Source organism: Triticum aestivum, chromosome 7B (assembly GCF_018294505.1).
Source record: "Triticum aestivum cultivar Chinese Spring chromosome 7B, IWGSC CS RefSeq v2.1, whole genome shotgun sequence".
NCBI lineage: Eukaryota > Viridiplantae > Streptophyta > Magnoliopsida > Poales > Poaceae > Triticum > Triticum aestivum.
In genome coordinates, this window is record NC_057813.1 from 631,934,992 (window position 1) to 631,951,360 (window position 16,369).

The following is a 16,369-nucleotide window of genomic DNA, read 5'->3' on the forward strand; positions in this document are numbered from 1 at the left end:
AGAACTGCGTCAAGAACATGATAACCAAGAATATCAAGCTTGTCAACATGGTCCAGGTCATGCTATTTCGCCGGATTCACCCGTGTCAAAGACGGGCATTTAACCTGTGGGAGTTCAATGTGGCCCAACACCAGACACTGCGAGAGCTCTTTGATACAATGCACAAAGACATCTGGAAGGTGTTGTTCAAGTCCAGCGAAGTCCCTCCTCCCACTTCCGAAGACCGCGGACTCAGCGCCAAGCGCCACGCCAATGCGGTAAGCCTTCTGCATTTGTTCCTTTCCTCAGTATATTCGTGGGAGGGACTTAAGACACCGTACTGACCTGACAGGAATATGTGGCGACGGCGGAGCGGATCGACACCCCGGCTCTGTTGCCTGAAGATCCAGCGACCGCTCTCCTGATGGAGATGCTGGTTCCGGCGCCTTATAAGGTGCCGGAGAAGAAGGCCAAAAAGAAGGCCGTTGGGACCAGGAAAAGTCTCCGGCGCCAACGTGCCGCCGGACTCATCGTCTGAAGACGCCAAGGAGCACTCCTCCAACGACAACGAGGAGGAGGAGGAGGAAAACCCTCTTCCTCAAAACGAGGGGGAGAAGAAAAGAAAGGTCGCCTCTTTCGGGGAGGCCGAAGGGTCCAAGAAGGGACGGACCCTCCCTCTGGACTACTCCTCTACCGCCGCTTATAGCAAGGAGGAGTGGCTACCCAGGGCCAAGCCCCTGGCGAAATCGTAAGTATCTGAATGTCAGGATACTTCTTGCATATTTTAGCTTTATGGCTCCTTATTATGCCAAGGTTTGTTTGTGCAGTCCACCCAAAGCCCATATAGACTTGCCCTCCTCAGACGGGTCCTTGAGCTCGTCGGAGATGAATAGCTATTCGCTCCTGACGGCTTCCACCCCCCGGCCCACGGATGACACCGAGGTGTTAGCTCAGAAGATGCCGGGCCAAGAGGAGGTAGTCCTGGAGATGCCTCAAGGCGAGACTCCCAATGCCGGGCTCATGAGGGTGAAGATCCCCATGGATTCAGGTGAGGGGGGCCACAGCAAGCTTGGCCCCCAGCCGGATACTGCACCAGAACCTCTAGTGGTTTCAGATTTAGGCAGGCAGCCACCCACCAAGGGGGGCGAGCCGTCTGTGCCGATGACCTCTGTCCATCCAGAGGCATCGGACAATCTGGTGGAAGCGCTTCAGAGTGCTTCCCTTGGTGAAGGACACCGTACTCTCATGAGTACGGTGATTGTGAAGGTTCAATCCGCCAAAAGCAGGCTGACCGAAGCCTGCGCCAGCCTCTTGACAGGCTTTGAGGTAAGTAGTTTAAATTGTTAGAAATTATCACAGTGTAGACAGTAGCCCCTGATGCTCTATTTGGTGTTCGGAAGGAAAGGCCGAACAGAGGATCAAAGATTGTACCCAGGAGTCTAATCATATTATGTCTATGTGAATAAGTAGGCGTCGCTGCTGGCCGCCGCCGCCACTCCGGAGGTCTCCGGACTGAGGCAGAGCCTGGGGCGGGCCGAAGAAGAGCTTGGCCTTGTAAAGAGGCAGGTCGAGGAAAACAAAGGTAAGTAATATCCCATCCGTAAGTTACATAAAAGAAAATTTATTGATGCTAATGGAAGCAATGTGAATGTTTAATAGGGGCCACGACCGAAGTGGTGGCCCTTAAGAAAGCGCTGTCCGAAGCCGAAGACAGGGCAGCCAAGGAGCGCACCGAGCGTGAGAAGCAAGATGCTCGGGTAAATGAGGTCCAGCAAGAGCTCCAGGACCTCATCAAGAAATGTGAGTCTCTGGAGCGTTACTCTAAGACGCGAGAGTCCAAGCTTGCGAAGGCCCTCCAGAGCGCACAAGACGCCAAGTGTCGGTGTCAAAACCGGCGGATCTCGGGTAGGGGGTCCCGAACTGTGCGTCTAGGCGGATGGTAACAGGAGACAAGGGACACGATGTTTTACCCAGGTTCGGGCCCTCTTAATGGAGGTAAAACCCTACGTCCTGCTTGATTGATATTGATATTATGGATGTTTACAAGAGTGGATCTACCACGAGATCAAAGAGGCTAAACCCTAGAAGCTAGCCTATGGTATGATTGTTGTTGTTGTGGTGTCCTACGGACTAGAGCCATCCGGTTTATATAGACACCGGAGAGGGCTAGGGTTACATAGAGTCGGTTACAATGATAGGAGATCTACATATCCGTATCGCCAAGCTTGCCTTCCATGCCAAGCAAAGTCCCATCCGGACACGGGGCGAAGTCTTCAATCTTGTATCTTCATAGTCTTGGAGTCCGGTCGATGATGATAGTCCGGCCGATGATAGTTCGGCTGATGATGGTAGTCTGGCTATCCGGACACCCCCTAATCTAGGACTCCCTCAGTAGCCCCTGAACCAGGCTTCAATGACGATAAGTCCGGCGCGTATATTGCTTGGCATTGCAAGGCGGGTTCCTCCTCCGAATGATAGAAGATTGTGAACACCAGGATAGTGTCCGGCTCTGCAAAATAAATTCCACATTTCACCGTAGAGAGAATAATATATACACAAATTCAATCTGCTGACGTTTTTTGCGGCATGATGTTACGCCACTACCAAGCCATTACTTGAATCGTTTTTTTACTCTACCACCTCAGCGCATTTAGCGAAGCGGTTTCCTTGGCACGTCTTGTTGAAGCAGAGATCGTGTTCCCCCTTAATCTGGGATTCTCATCAATAAGGACGTGGGTAACCCAACCGCGCCATTGATGGTGATGCTTGGAGAATAAGCGAGTTTTACCAGGCCGGTGGGGGACGCGTAGACTTCGCCCGCCCATATAAGGGATAAGGATTCACCTTTTCACCTACGCCTTCTTCCTCCTTTGCTTATCCATCTCCGCGCAGTCGAGCTCCAGCGCCCACCTTCCCCAGTCATGTCTGGAGCGGGAGGCAAGTGGATGACCTCCTCCGTTACAGAGGAGCACATCGAAAGACTGCGCAGCGCCGGCTACCTGTTCGGCGTCATCGCGCACCGGTTGCCCGACGAGGGGCAGCTCATCCCCACCCCCAGGCCCCATGAGAGGGTCGTTTTTCTTCCCCACTTCCTCCGTGGACTGGGTTTTCCACTTCACCCCTTTGTCCGGGGGCTCATGTTCTACTACGGCCTGGATTTCCATGATCTGGCGCCGAACTTCCTCCTCAACATCTCGGTGTTTATCGTCGTGTGCGAGGCCTTCCTTTGCATCCAGCCCCACTTTGGCTTGTGGCTCAAGACCTTCAATGTCAAGCCGAAGGTAGTGAAGGGCACTCAAGCGGAGTGCGGAGGCGCCATGTTGGGCAAGATGCCCAATGTCCTTTGGTTCGAAGGGGCCTTCGTGGAATCCGTCAAGGGGTGGCAATCGGGGTGGTTCTATATCACCGAGCCGCGCGACCCTAATTGGGCGGCGGCCCCCGAGTTCAGATCTGGTATCCCCATGTAGCTCACCTCCTGGAAAGAGAAGGGCTTGCTGTGGGGTAGTTCGGAGGAGGTGACGGGACTCCAAGCCTGTATCCAGAAGCTGGTGAAGAAGCTCAGGCTGGTTAACGTGGTCCAAGTCATGCTCGTCCGCCGGATTCTCCCATGCCAAGAGCAGGCATTCAATCTGTGGGAGTTCAATCCGGAACAGCACCAGGCGATGAGCAGGCTCTTCGATACGACGTACGAAGGCGCCTGGAGGGTGCTGTTTAAGGGCGCGGAAGCCCCCGCATCCGTGACTGAAGATCGCGGATTTCGCTCGCAGCGCCAAGCCGACGAGGTAAGTGATTCTACCCCTTTATGGGACACTTGCTTTTCATAGTTTGACTCTATGCGGGTTTTAATTTCCCCTTTTCCTTTGACAGGACTGGATGAGGAAGGCGGAGCAGATTATCTGCCCGACTCCTATGCCAGAAAACCCAGTAGATGCCCGTCTAGCGAGGCTGCTGGTTCCGGCACCACACGTGGTGTCGGAGAAGAAGGCCAAGAAGGAGGCCACGGGTGCTCGAAAGAGTTCCCATTTTCAGGTGTCCGACGACTCCGGGGCGGACTCCTCCCCCAAAAATGAGGAGGAGAAAGAGGACTCTCTCCCAGAGGGGGGAGAGAGGAAGAGGAAGGCTTCCCCAATAGGGGAGGCCGAAGGGTCCAAGAGGGGAAGGACTATTCCCCCGGACAGCTCCGCCAACATCAACGTTGGCGAGGAAGAATGGCCTTCAAGGGCCAGGCCTCCGGCGAGATCGTAAGTATCCGGATTCCTGAATGAGTTATAATTTCTTTTTCTGTGTCACATAGTGTCATTCTGATGCCGCATGCTGCCTGTAGTCCGGCCAATGATGATCTCCCCGCTTCAACGAGCGGTCATTGGCTCCGTCGGAGGTAGACTCCATCCCGACCGCCTCCACCCCTCGCGACACCGAGGACGCCGAGGTGGGGTCCCAAGAAGGGGCCCATCAGGGGGAGGCTCCGGAGGCGCCACGAGGCGGCCTCCCGGACTTTGCGCCGGACTCCATATCAGAACCCGCAGTGGTTCCGGAGTCCGGCCGGCGGCCCCTTCACACGAAGGGCAAGACCGTGACACCGGCGGCTTCCGTCCAACCGGAGGCGCCGGATAATTTGTTGGAGGCGCTCCAGAGCGCTTCCATCGAGGAAGAACACCGCACTATTATGAGTGCGGTGATTCAGAAGGTACAGCTCGCCAAGAGCGTGCTGACCGAAGCCTGCAGTAGCCTTCTATCAGGCTTTGAGGTAAGAAGTTAAAAATATGCAATGTAATACCGCATAGACAGTAGCCCCTGATGCTCGGTTCGGTGTTCGGAAAGAAAAGCCGGACCGAGGATCTGGAAAAAAAAGGATATACGCAGGGTTGCTAAAAAATTATGTCAATATGGGTTGCAGGCTGCGTTGCTGACCTCTGCCGCATTGACTGCGGAGGTCGGTGGTTTGAAGCAGGAGCTCGAGCGGTCCGAGCAAGAGCTCGGCCGCGCCAAGAAGCAGCTCCAGGACAAAGAAGGTGAGTAACACCACTTTGAACTTGTACCTTACAGAAAAGGATTTAGGTTGCAACAAAAAATAACAAGGATAACATGGGTACTGCAGGGGCCACAAACGAGGTGGCGACCCTGAAGGAGGCCGTGTCTGCGGCCGAACCCAATGCGGCTGCGGAACGAGCAGAGCGAGAAAAGCAGGAGGCGCGGGTGGCGGTGATTTAGCAAGAGCTCTAGGCTCTCATGGAAAAGCATGAGAGTTTGGAGCGTGACACAAAGACTCGAGAGTCCGAGCTTGCCTCGGCTCTTGAAAGTGCCAAAAACTGCCAAGGCCGATGCCCATAAGTCCCTTCAGGAGATTGAGTTGGTGAGGAAGATAGCGGCGGGTAAGGCATTTTTCATGCAAAGCAAGCATGTGAATGTAAATTACGTGTTACTCACCCGAATTCGGAGCTCTCCAGGGGCGTTTGCAGATCTGCCTCGCAGCATGTCTGATGCCGCCGCATTCTACCGAGCCGAGGAGGGAGCTCAACGGAGAAGGTCTTCTGGTCTCAGTATGTTGAGGCCGGCCATCCGGTGCCCCCTAGCGACCAGCTGAAGCAGCTGGTCGAGCTCCACAAGGTGGCCGAGCAGGCCATGAAGGGCCTCATAGTCCGGTTGTGGCCTGGAGAGGCCATGCCTGGGAGCTACTTCGGCCTCGTGCGGTGGTTGGTGGATGCGTGCCCCTGGGTGGAGGTTATCAAGCGCTCCGCCCGCGCAAAGGTGCATGGGGCAAGCTGGATGCGGAGAAGCTAATCACTGACGCGCCACCAGCGGGTAAGGAATATCGTACGCCCGAAATGTACTATAGGACTGTCCTGAAGGGTGCCCGCAAGATTGCGGATGAGTGCCCCAGGGATGTAATTATTGAGTAAATTTGCAATGTGTTATCTTGTGCGCTGAAAACTTTGTTCATATGCGCTAAACAACGTTTGTTAATTTAAAATATTACCTTCTGTGCGGCCGTTTATTAATTCTGAGAGATGGCAAGTCGTCGGCTTCAGCCCCCATGCCACGAGTGTTGGGGTGTTCGGGATAAACATGAGCACTCTTGTTCCCATTTTTGGGTCCATCTAGGGAGGCGCTCAACACAACGAACAAAGCAACCGGACTTATAGTGCTTGAACACTCTCACTTAGCCATAGAATTCTATAATTTTAAATTTCGGCGAAGCCCCTAGTATTTGGAAGACCGAATTAGGGGCGCTATCCACGCCTTCGTCGGACATTATCCGGAACTTCGCTCGAAGCGGCGTAGGTCTTTAAGGACCCGAAAGGACCTCTCGAACAGCGACCAGTCTCTCGCCTTATCATGACAGTCAGTTTTAGCTTTCTCCACTGAGGCGTTAACCCGGCTCAACCGGGGCGCAATCACAGTGGTTCTCCCAGTGCTACCTTAGCCGATAGAACGGAACGTAAGGTGCCAAACATGGGAGCCGGGCAAACCCAACTATTGACCCAAGACATGATTCGGAGCCGATTCATATAATGCTATAAGTTCGGGGTGCCGCTCTTGTGAAAGTGTTCGGACTTTATCACACCATAATGCGGGGAACATAAGCCCCTGGCGTATTTGGCCGTACCAAAATGTACGGATGCAACATGTCGTAAATGAACATATATATATATAAGGTAATGCAATTATGGGCAAAAAGTGCTGCATTTTATTCGAGAAGATCTGTTATGAGTACGGAATGATACAAATAGTGCGGAAAGCAAGGGATTGGACGAATTAAAGGCGTCTCCCCCCAGGGGTAGGCCGCGGAATGGTGTATTTAACAAATTTAATGCTCGTAATGGAGACCACCTGAGTGTTCGTCGCGGCCTTTGTCCCTCCCTGGCTGTTGCATCATGAGTTCGGCAGATTCGCCGCCGGACAGAGTTCTGTATAAAAAAGAAAAATAAAAGATAAAAAGAGCGACACACTTGTGAGCCCCTGGTTTGGTCGAGCCGCACTCTGGGTCTGTTGTGGTTGTGCCTCCCCCCCTATGCCCATGGTATCTCCAGGGCGTAATTATGTACGCGGAGAGTTTGTCTTACACTTGAGCGAGGGCTGGGGTTGAGGCCGCATTGCTACGCGTGCTCGGAACGTGCCAGGTGGTCTTGGTTGATGTTGCTCCGGGCGCGTTTGGCCGTGTCCTATCGTTTAACGGCCGGACTCGAAAATTGCCTTAAAAGGCTGCTCTGTACTTCTGCCGTGAGAGCCGCTGTATGTTCCTCCGTTTGGAGGGAGCGTTCTGTGTTTCCATTGACCGTGATGACTCCACGAGGGCCTGGCATCTTGAGCTAAGGTATGCATAATGCGGCACAGTGTTGAATTTTGCGAACGCGGTTCGTCCGAGCAGAGCGTGATAGCCACTGCGGAACCAGACTATGTCGAAGATTAACTCCTCGCTTCGGAAATTATCCGGGGATCCGAAGACCACTCCCAGTGTAAGTGAGCCTGTACAACTGGCCTCGACACCTGGTATGACGCCTTTGAAGGTCGTCTTTGTAGGTTTAATCCTTGAAGGGTCTATGCCCATCTTGCGCACTGTATCCTGATAAAGCAGGTTCAGGCTACTGCCGCCGTCCATCAGGACTCTCGTGAGGTGAAATCCATCGACGATTGGGTCTAAAACCAATGCGGCGAATCCGCCATGGCGGATACTGGTCGGATGGTCTCTTCGATCGAAAGTGATCGGGCAAGAGGACCATGGGTTGAATTTTGGGGCGACTGGCTCCATCGCGTATACGTCCCTTAGTGCACGCTTCCGCTCCCTCTTGGGAATATGCGTTGCGTATATCATGTTTACCGTCCGAACTTGAGGGGGGAATCCCTTTTGTCCTCTGTTGTTCGGTGGCCGGGTCTCTTCCTCGTCATCGCTGTGTAGCCCCTTGTCACTGTTTTCAGCGATTAATTTGCCTGCCTGCTTGAATACCCAACAATCTCTGTTGGTGTGGTTAGCTGGCTTTTCGGGGGTTCCATGTATTTGACAGGAGCGGTCGAGTATTTGGTCCAAATGGGACAGGCCCGGAGTGGTTCTTTTGAATGGCTTCTTCCGTTGACCGGGCTTGGAGCCTCGGAATCCGGCGTTGACTGTCGTATCCTCATTGCTGTCGCTGTTAATGCGGCGTTTGTTTTTGTTTCGACGCAACCTGCCATTGCGGTCCTTGGTATCCGGACTGCCAGTGTTTTTGCTGAGGTTGTTGCTGCGAGCTAGCCAGCTATCCTCTCCCGCGCAGAAGCGGGTCATGAGTGATGTGAGGGCTGCCATGGATTTCGGCTTCTCCTGTCCTAGGTGCCGGGCCAGCCACTCATCGCGGATGTTATGTTTAAAGGCAGCGAGGGCCTCTGCATCCAGACAGTCGACGATTTGATATTTCTTTGTTAAGAACCGTGTCCAGAATTGCCTGGCCGATTCGTCTGGCTGCTGGATTATGTGGCTTAGGTCATCTGCGTCCGGTGGTCGCACATACGTGCCCTGGAAGTTGTCGAGGAATGCGGCTTCCAGGTCTTCCCAGCATCCAATTGACTCTGCGGGCAGGCTGTTCAGCCAATGTCGAGCTGGTCCTTTAAGCTTGAGCGGGAGATACTTGATGGCGTGAAGATAATCCTCAATCCAAACCGCGGGGTCTGTTGTGCCATCGTAGGATTCGATATTAACGGGTTTAAACCCTTCAGGGATTTGATGATCCATTACTTCGTCAGTGAAGCATAGTGGGTGTGCGGCGCCTCTGTATTGAGCAATATTGCGACGTAGCTCGAGAGAGCGTTGTCTGCTGTGTTCGGCCCGGCCGGAGTAGTTGTATCCGGCGCGACGGTATTCGTCGTGGGTCTTGGGGCGCCCACGTGATCCATAGATAGATCTGGATTGTCTTGCCTTGTCCTCCAATATATCTCGCAAGTCCGGCGTGTTCCCCCATGGCTTCATGCTTTTTGAGCGATGCCGGGGTACGATTTTGGTGGAGGGTTTGCATGCCTCTCTGTCGCGGCCATGAGGTGGTCGGTCTGCCGTATTGTGCGCTCGTGATGCAGGTTTGTACGCTTCCTCCTCTAGTCGGGGGAGCAACTTGCATTTTGGGTAACTTTTGGAGGGGCGTTCGAGTTCATACTCTTCGGCCGCGAGGACCTCGGTCCATCTGTCGGCCAGTAGGTCTTGATCAGCTTGAAGCTGTTGCTGCTTTTTCTTTAGGCTGTTTGCCGTGGCCATTAGCCTGCGTCTGAAATGCTCTTGTAAGACGGGATCCTCAGGCACGGCGAATTCGTTGTCGTCGAGGCTTGCCTCGTCTCCGGAGGGAGGTAAGTAATTATCATCCTCGACCTCGTCGTCTGCCGCCCTCTCGTGAAGGCTTGCTTCTGCCTCCTCCTGCGCTGGATCGTGCTGGAGGGGGTTGTCTTCGGCACTTTTTGGGCTGCTATTATCTCCTGTGCCGGAATCTCCATTCTTGCTGTGGCGGGATTTAGAGCGGCGCCGCTGACATCGGCGCTTGGGCTGTTTCTTTAAGGAATCGGCCTCCGCTGCTTCTTTGCCGTCCCCATCTTTTGGGGTGTCCACCATGTATATGTCGTATGACGAGGTGGTCTTCCAGTGTCCTGTAGGCACTGGTTCTTGATAGTCTCTGGCATCATCGTCCATACCGTCGATGTCTTCGGAGTCGTAGTTGAGTACATTGGTTAGATCGTCGACGGTGGCTACGAAGTGGGTGGTGGGTGGGTTCTGAATTTCTTTGTCGTCCACGTCCCAACCGTCCTGGCCGTAGTTCGTCCAGGGTTCTCCGAATAGCGAGAGATGCTTCAGCGAATTTAAGATATCGGCGAAGGGTGAGTGCTGAAAGATGTCCGCAACGGTGAATTCCATGATCGGCACCCAATCGGATTCGACTGGCAGGGGCGCAGGAGGTTCGGAGTTCAGCAGAGAGTCCGGCACCTCGGAGTCATGAGCTTTGTGCGGGACAAGGTAAGTGTTCGGCTCCATCACCGTAGAAGTTGCAGCTCCCGAGGCGGTGTCCAGCCATCCGTCCTCGATCTGAGCGATCGGCTCCGGACTATGGGTCGGAGCGGATTCGTGTGCGGCAGAGTTAGGTCATGCCCATCGTGACAGCGCGGCACGCTCGGCTGTGGCTCGGATCCGTCGAAGATCAAGTCCCCACGGATATCGGCCGTGAAGTTTAGGCTCCCAAACCTGACCTGACGGCCAGGGGCGTAGCTTTCGATCTGCTCCCGATGGCCAAGTGAGTTGGCCCGCAGTATGAAGCCGCCGAATACGAAGATCTGTCCGGGGAGAAAAGTCTCACCCAGGACTGCATCGTTGTAGATTGAAGAGGCCATCAAGCCTATCGGTGACGACACAGAGGAACTCTCAATGAAAGCACCAATGTCGGTGTCAAAACCGGCGGATCTCGGGTAGGGGGTCCCGAACTGTGCGTCTAGGCGGATGGTAACAGGAGACAAGGGACACGATGTTTTACCCAGGTTCGGGCCCTCTTAATGGAGGTAAAACCCTACGTCCTGCTTGATTGATATTGATATTGTGGATGTTTACAAGAGTGTATCTACCACGAGATCAAAGAGGCTAAACCCTAGAAGCTAGCCTATGGTATGATTGTTGTTGTTGTGGTGTCCTACGGACTGGAGCCATCCGGTTTATATAGACACCGGAGAGGGCTAGGGTTACATAGAGTCGGTTACAATGGTAGGAGATCTACATATCCGTATCGCCAAGCTTGCCTTCCACGCCAAGGAAAGTCCCATCCGGACACGGGGCGAAGTCTTCAATCTTGTATCTTCATAGTCTTGGAGTCCGGTCGATGATGATAGTCCGGCTGATGATGGTAGTCCGGCTATCCGGACACCCCCTAATACAGGACTCCCTCACCAAGGCCGAAGCCCAAAAGGCCCTCCAGGAAATCAAGACGTCCAAGAAGATAGGAATGGGTAAGGTATTCATTATGCAAAGCAAGCATGTGAAGGAAACTTTCCTTTTGCTTACCCGAATTCGGAGCTCTCCAGGAGTGGTCGCCGATCTGCCGCGCAGCGTGTCGAATGCCACAGAGTTCTACCGTGCGGAAGAGGGGAGCTCGACGGAGAAGCTATTCTGGTCCCAGTATATTGGGACCGAACATCCGATGCCCTTGAGCGACCAGCTGAAGCAATTCGTCGAGCTACACAAGGCGGCCGAACTAGCCATGAAGGACTTTATAGTCCGGCTGTGGCCTGGCAAGCCCCTTCCCGGCAGCTACTTCGGCCTTATAAAGCGGATGGTGCATGCAGGTTCGTGGCTTGAAGTCATTAAGCGGTCCGTCTGCATTGAGGGTGCACGTGGGGCCTTGGCCCGTGCGAAGATGCACTGGGGGAAGATGGACGCCGAGAAGCTGGTGACAGAGGGGCCGCCGAAGGGCAAAGAGGATCGCCACCCCGAATAGTACTATGACAATGTCCTTAAAGGTGCCCACCTTGTGGCAGATGAATGCACCAGGGATGTAATATTTGAATGAATGTACTCATGTCATCCTGTAATAAAATAACGAGTTTATGTGCGCTATACGGTGCTTGTTGATAGAAAATATTACCTTCTATGCGGCCGTTTTATAAATTCCTGAGAGTTGCCAGTCGTCGGCTTCTGCCCCCATGTAACTAGTACTGGGGTGTTCAGGATAAGTATAAACAATTTATCCAAATTTTTGGTCCTTTAAAGGAGGTGTTTAGTGCCACGAACGAGGCAATCGGACTATACGGCTTTATCACCCTCACTTAGCTATAGAAGTCTATAATTTTAAATTTTAGCAAAGCCCCTGGTATCCAGAAAGCCGGACTGGGGGCGCTATACACGCCTAAATCGGACGAGGCCGATTCCTCGCCTGAAGCGGAAAAAATCTTTAAGGATTTGAGACCTCTCGAACAGCGACCAGCTCTCGCCTTATCATGACAGATAGTTTTCGGCTTTCTCTACTGAGGTGCTCGTCCGGAAGAACCGGGACACAATCGCAGTAGTTCTCCTAGCGCTACCTTAGCCGATATAGCGGAACGTAAGGTACCAAAACATAGGAGCCGGGCAAACCCAACTATTGACCCAAGACATGATTTGGAGCTAATGCATATAATGCTATAAGTTCGGGATGCCGCACTGTCGAAAGTGTTTGAACTTTTCTTGCCAGGTTATGGGGTACTGAAGCCCCTGGCAAACTGGTCGTGCCAAAATGCACGGGTGTAAGCAGTAAAGAAAAATAGATGAATGAACATAAGAGCAAGCTGACGTTGTATGCTATTTTCCCTTGTTTATTCGAATGATACGTCAAGGCGTACATACACAAGTAGTGCAATAAGCAAAATAAGACTGTTTGACACATTCTGACCAGGAGCGGGCGATATGCGGGTATGTAAAACAGGTATAACGATCGTTATTAGAGACCACCTGAGTATTCCCATGTGCGCCAAAGCTTCTTGTCCTCCTGGGGTGCCCGTCCCGCTATGTGTCTGGTAACCGGTATTTTCGAAGGAGCCTCCTGAAGATAGGGACCTGAAAGAGAAACAGGGGTGCAAAGATGCGTGGGTCCCGGGGCGGTCGAACCGCATTGTGGACCATGTCATGGTCATGCCTCCGCCTATGTCCAGGGTATTTTAAGTGCGTAATTATGTACGCGTGGCACGAATGTCATCACTTGACAGGGACTAGGGCAGAGGCCGGATTGCTAGTTGAGCTCTGGACGTGCCGGATGAACCTGCTGCGGAGTACTCCGGACTCACTTGACGGTATCCGGGTTCTTTATTGCCGAATTGGGTGTTTGCCTGAGAAGGCTGTTTTGTACTTCCGCCGCGAGGGCCGCAGTGTGCTCCTCTGTGTGGAGCGAGCGCTCTGTGTTTCCATTACGTGTAATAACCCCGCGGGGTCCTGACATTTTGACCTTGAGGTATGCATAATGCGGTACTGCATTGAATTTGACGAATGCGATTCGTCCGAGCAGTGCATGATAGCCACTGCAGAAGGGGACGATATCGAAGATTAACTCCTCACTTAGGAAATTTTCCGGAGATCCGAAGACCACTTCCAGTGTGATTGAGCCTGTACGACAGGCCTCCACACCGGGTATGACACCTTTGAAGGTGGTTTTTGCGGGCTTGATCCTTGAGGGGTCGATGCCCATCTTGCGCACTGTATCCTGATAGAGCAGGTTCAGGCTATTGCCACCGTCCATAAGGACTCGTGTGAGATGGAATCCGTCAATGATGGGGTCAAGGACCGGTGCGGCCGAACCGCCATGACGGATACTGGTAGGATGGTCCTTGCGATCGAAGGTGATCGGACAAGAGGACCATGGGTTGAACTTTGGGGGGACTAGCTCCATCGCATAGACGTCCCTTAGTGCACGCTTTCGTTCCCTCTTGGGAATATGGGTTGCGTATATCATATTTACTGTTTTCACCTGGGGAGGGAATTTCTTTTGTCCTCCTGTGTTCGGCGGCCGAGGCTCCTCGTCATCATTGCTGTGTAGCCCCTTTTCCTTGTTATCGACATTCAACTTGCCGGCTTATTTAAACACCCATCATTCCCTGTTGGTGTGGTTGGCTGGTTTATTGGGGGTGCCATGAATTTGACATGGTTTATTGGGGGTGCCATGAATACGCTTTGCCTGAGTCTCGAGTTGTGGTCTGTTGTCCTGAACCGCCGCCGGGTCGTCCCTTTATATACACAGGTTGATGCCCGACCGGTCTACAGAGTCCCGAGGCCGACTCATACAAGGGTCCAGCTCGATATCTCCTTTCCTAACTTACAACACAAGTTTCATAACCATGGCGGTTTGCTATTACGGGCCCTAATCCGCCTTTGAGCTCCGGGCCTCTAAGCTTCATAGTAAAACGCCATCTTCTGAGTCTTCATGGGCTTCAATATGATTGAGGGTAAACCGTCCCCTCCTAGGCAGTTTATACTCAGTAGTTATATCCCCAACATTAGGCCCCAGATTGATTTGAACCTGTTCATGTCAATCTTCAGTACTTTAGAAAAATCCTGTGAACATCTTCCTTCGTTTCTCATAAACCGCCACGATGTCTTCTCTTATAAACTTTGTTAAACCGCCATGATGTCATCCTCTGGATACAGCAATGGATCATCATGACGTCATCTTGTAAAAATGAATAAAAAGATTCCCTTCATTTAATGTTATCCCAGAAATCGAGGCGACAGCTATGCTACTTGCCGCTTTGGACTCCTCGATTTTTGCGCCAGTCTTTTATCTCCCTTCCCTGTTATAAATAAACCCAACGGGCACTTTCATTTTTCCCCTTTCTCCTCATCTTCTTCCTCGCGACCCGAAGAACCCCAGCGCCGCCGCCACCGTCAATCTTCGAATCTGCACCGACCAAGGCCGCTGCATCTCCGTGTTTGTTCCAGAGACCCTGCCGCGCTCCTCCGCCGCCGAGTGGCCCTGGTAAGTTCACTTCCCTGTAACCCTAGATCTTCATTAGGGTTTTCGAGTTCATCCATGTCCGCCGCCGTTCCTCAGTTCTTCTGCAGCCTTCTCTTTAGTCCTTTTACTGAGGGTATATATATGCGTCTGCTAGCTTTGATTTGCGGCTAGATTCATTTTGATAGTCCACCATCCCGTGGCTTCTTGCTGCTCCAAACAGGCTGTGTCTGGATCTTCTCTGTTCCTCTTAGCGCCATTGTAGGGCTCAGGAAAATTTTCTTTAGTTATGCATGGTAGATCCAAAATTGTACTGCGATATTGTGAAACCTGTTTTTGTAACACTTAGTAGATTTTGAACCCTGTCCCTTCTGTCTACGGGCGGTTTAACCTTTGATAACCAATCCACCATATATCATTAGCCCTCCCTTAAACCGCCAATTGAACTTGAACATCAATTTTCCGGTTTAACACTGAATAGTACACTTAAACCGTTAATTTTAAACCGGCTTTTATTTTTCCTTTCAGTTTTCCTTCCAAGATGACCAAACAATTCTCTGCTTGCAATTGGGTTCCGTCTCGGATTACGGAGACACAAATCAACGGATATGTCACCACTGGCGCTTTAGCCTCAAAAAGGGTCCTTCATTGGCGAGTTCTGGACTCTGAATGCCCACCTGAACCTCAAGATGGAGAAGTGATTGTATTTATGCAACACTTAGACCGGAGATTCAGCCCGCCCGGATCAAAAAAATTCCGGGATGTCCTCGCAAGCTTCCAACTCCATCCACAAGATATTGGACCGAAGTCCGTGTCCAATATATGCAACTTTCAAGTATTCTGCGAAGTCTACCTTCAAGAAGAACCATCTGTGGAGTTGTTCCAGGATTTTTTTTCATTTGAACCGCCGTACGGAGTTCTCTGATGGTCCCAACATAGAACTTGGTGGTGTTTCAATTCAGAAAAGGAAAGAAGTTGACTTCCCTCATGCAAAACATCATAGCCATCCTAAACATTATAACCAAACTTGGTTTTATTGCCGGAACACTGCCCCTGATGGAGAAAATCCTTTGCCGGGTTACCGCCCTCACCGGCTTAGCAACGGTCACCCATTACCTTCATGCTTATCCGCCACAGAACGGAAAGCCTTTGCACCTCAACTCGCCAAGCTCCGGGCTCTCATGGCCAACGGTTTGACTGGCATTGATCTCGTCGGCTGCTGGGTTTCTTGGGGCATTTTGCCTTTAAGCCGCCGCCCCGGATTGATGCATGAATATACTGGCAACATCAAAGATCCTCGACGATATCATGAAATAGTAATGATGGCCTTGAAATTACTGAGTCTGTGAAGAAGATGCTTGACGAAACGATCTCTGCATGCAGCCAAACCGGGTTGCCACCTTTTTGCGTCTCCAATCAACCACCAGCAGTAAAGTTCATCTTAATACTTACTAATTCGCCTCCGCTTTAATTATGTGCTAACATTTCCTTGCCTTAATTTCACAGGCCAACAGCTCCTTCTGGAAACGGACTAAAACGGCCAGGGCTCCTCGTGTAAAGACCAAGGCCACCAAGAAAATTTCCAAGAAGAAAACCGCCGAGTCTTCTGATCCGCCAGAAGATGAGGAATCAGACGCAGAGGTAGAACTTGACTCACTTGGTTCCTTTTTCGTATATCTTATTGACAATGATTATTCTCAGGATGACGCTGAGGCCAGCCACACAGACGATGTTGAGGTAATCACTCTTTCTTCCGATTCAGATCTTGTGCCGGTTCAAAGAGTTCGTCGTACAGTTCAGAAAGTAAAACACTCTCACCCCTTGCTCATTTGGATCCAAAATTTTCTTTGAAGACACAGCAAGCTGCAGAACGTCGCACAACCCGGCACAGTGGCCAGCAAATCACCTCATCCGGTCTACCAGATACACCAACCCGGAAATGTCGTCCAGAGGTGACTTGTTCTCCTGAAAAACTTTATCCT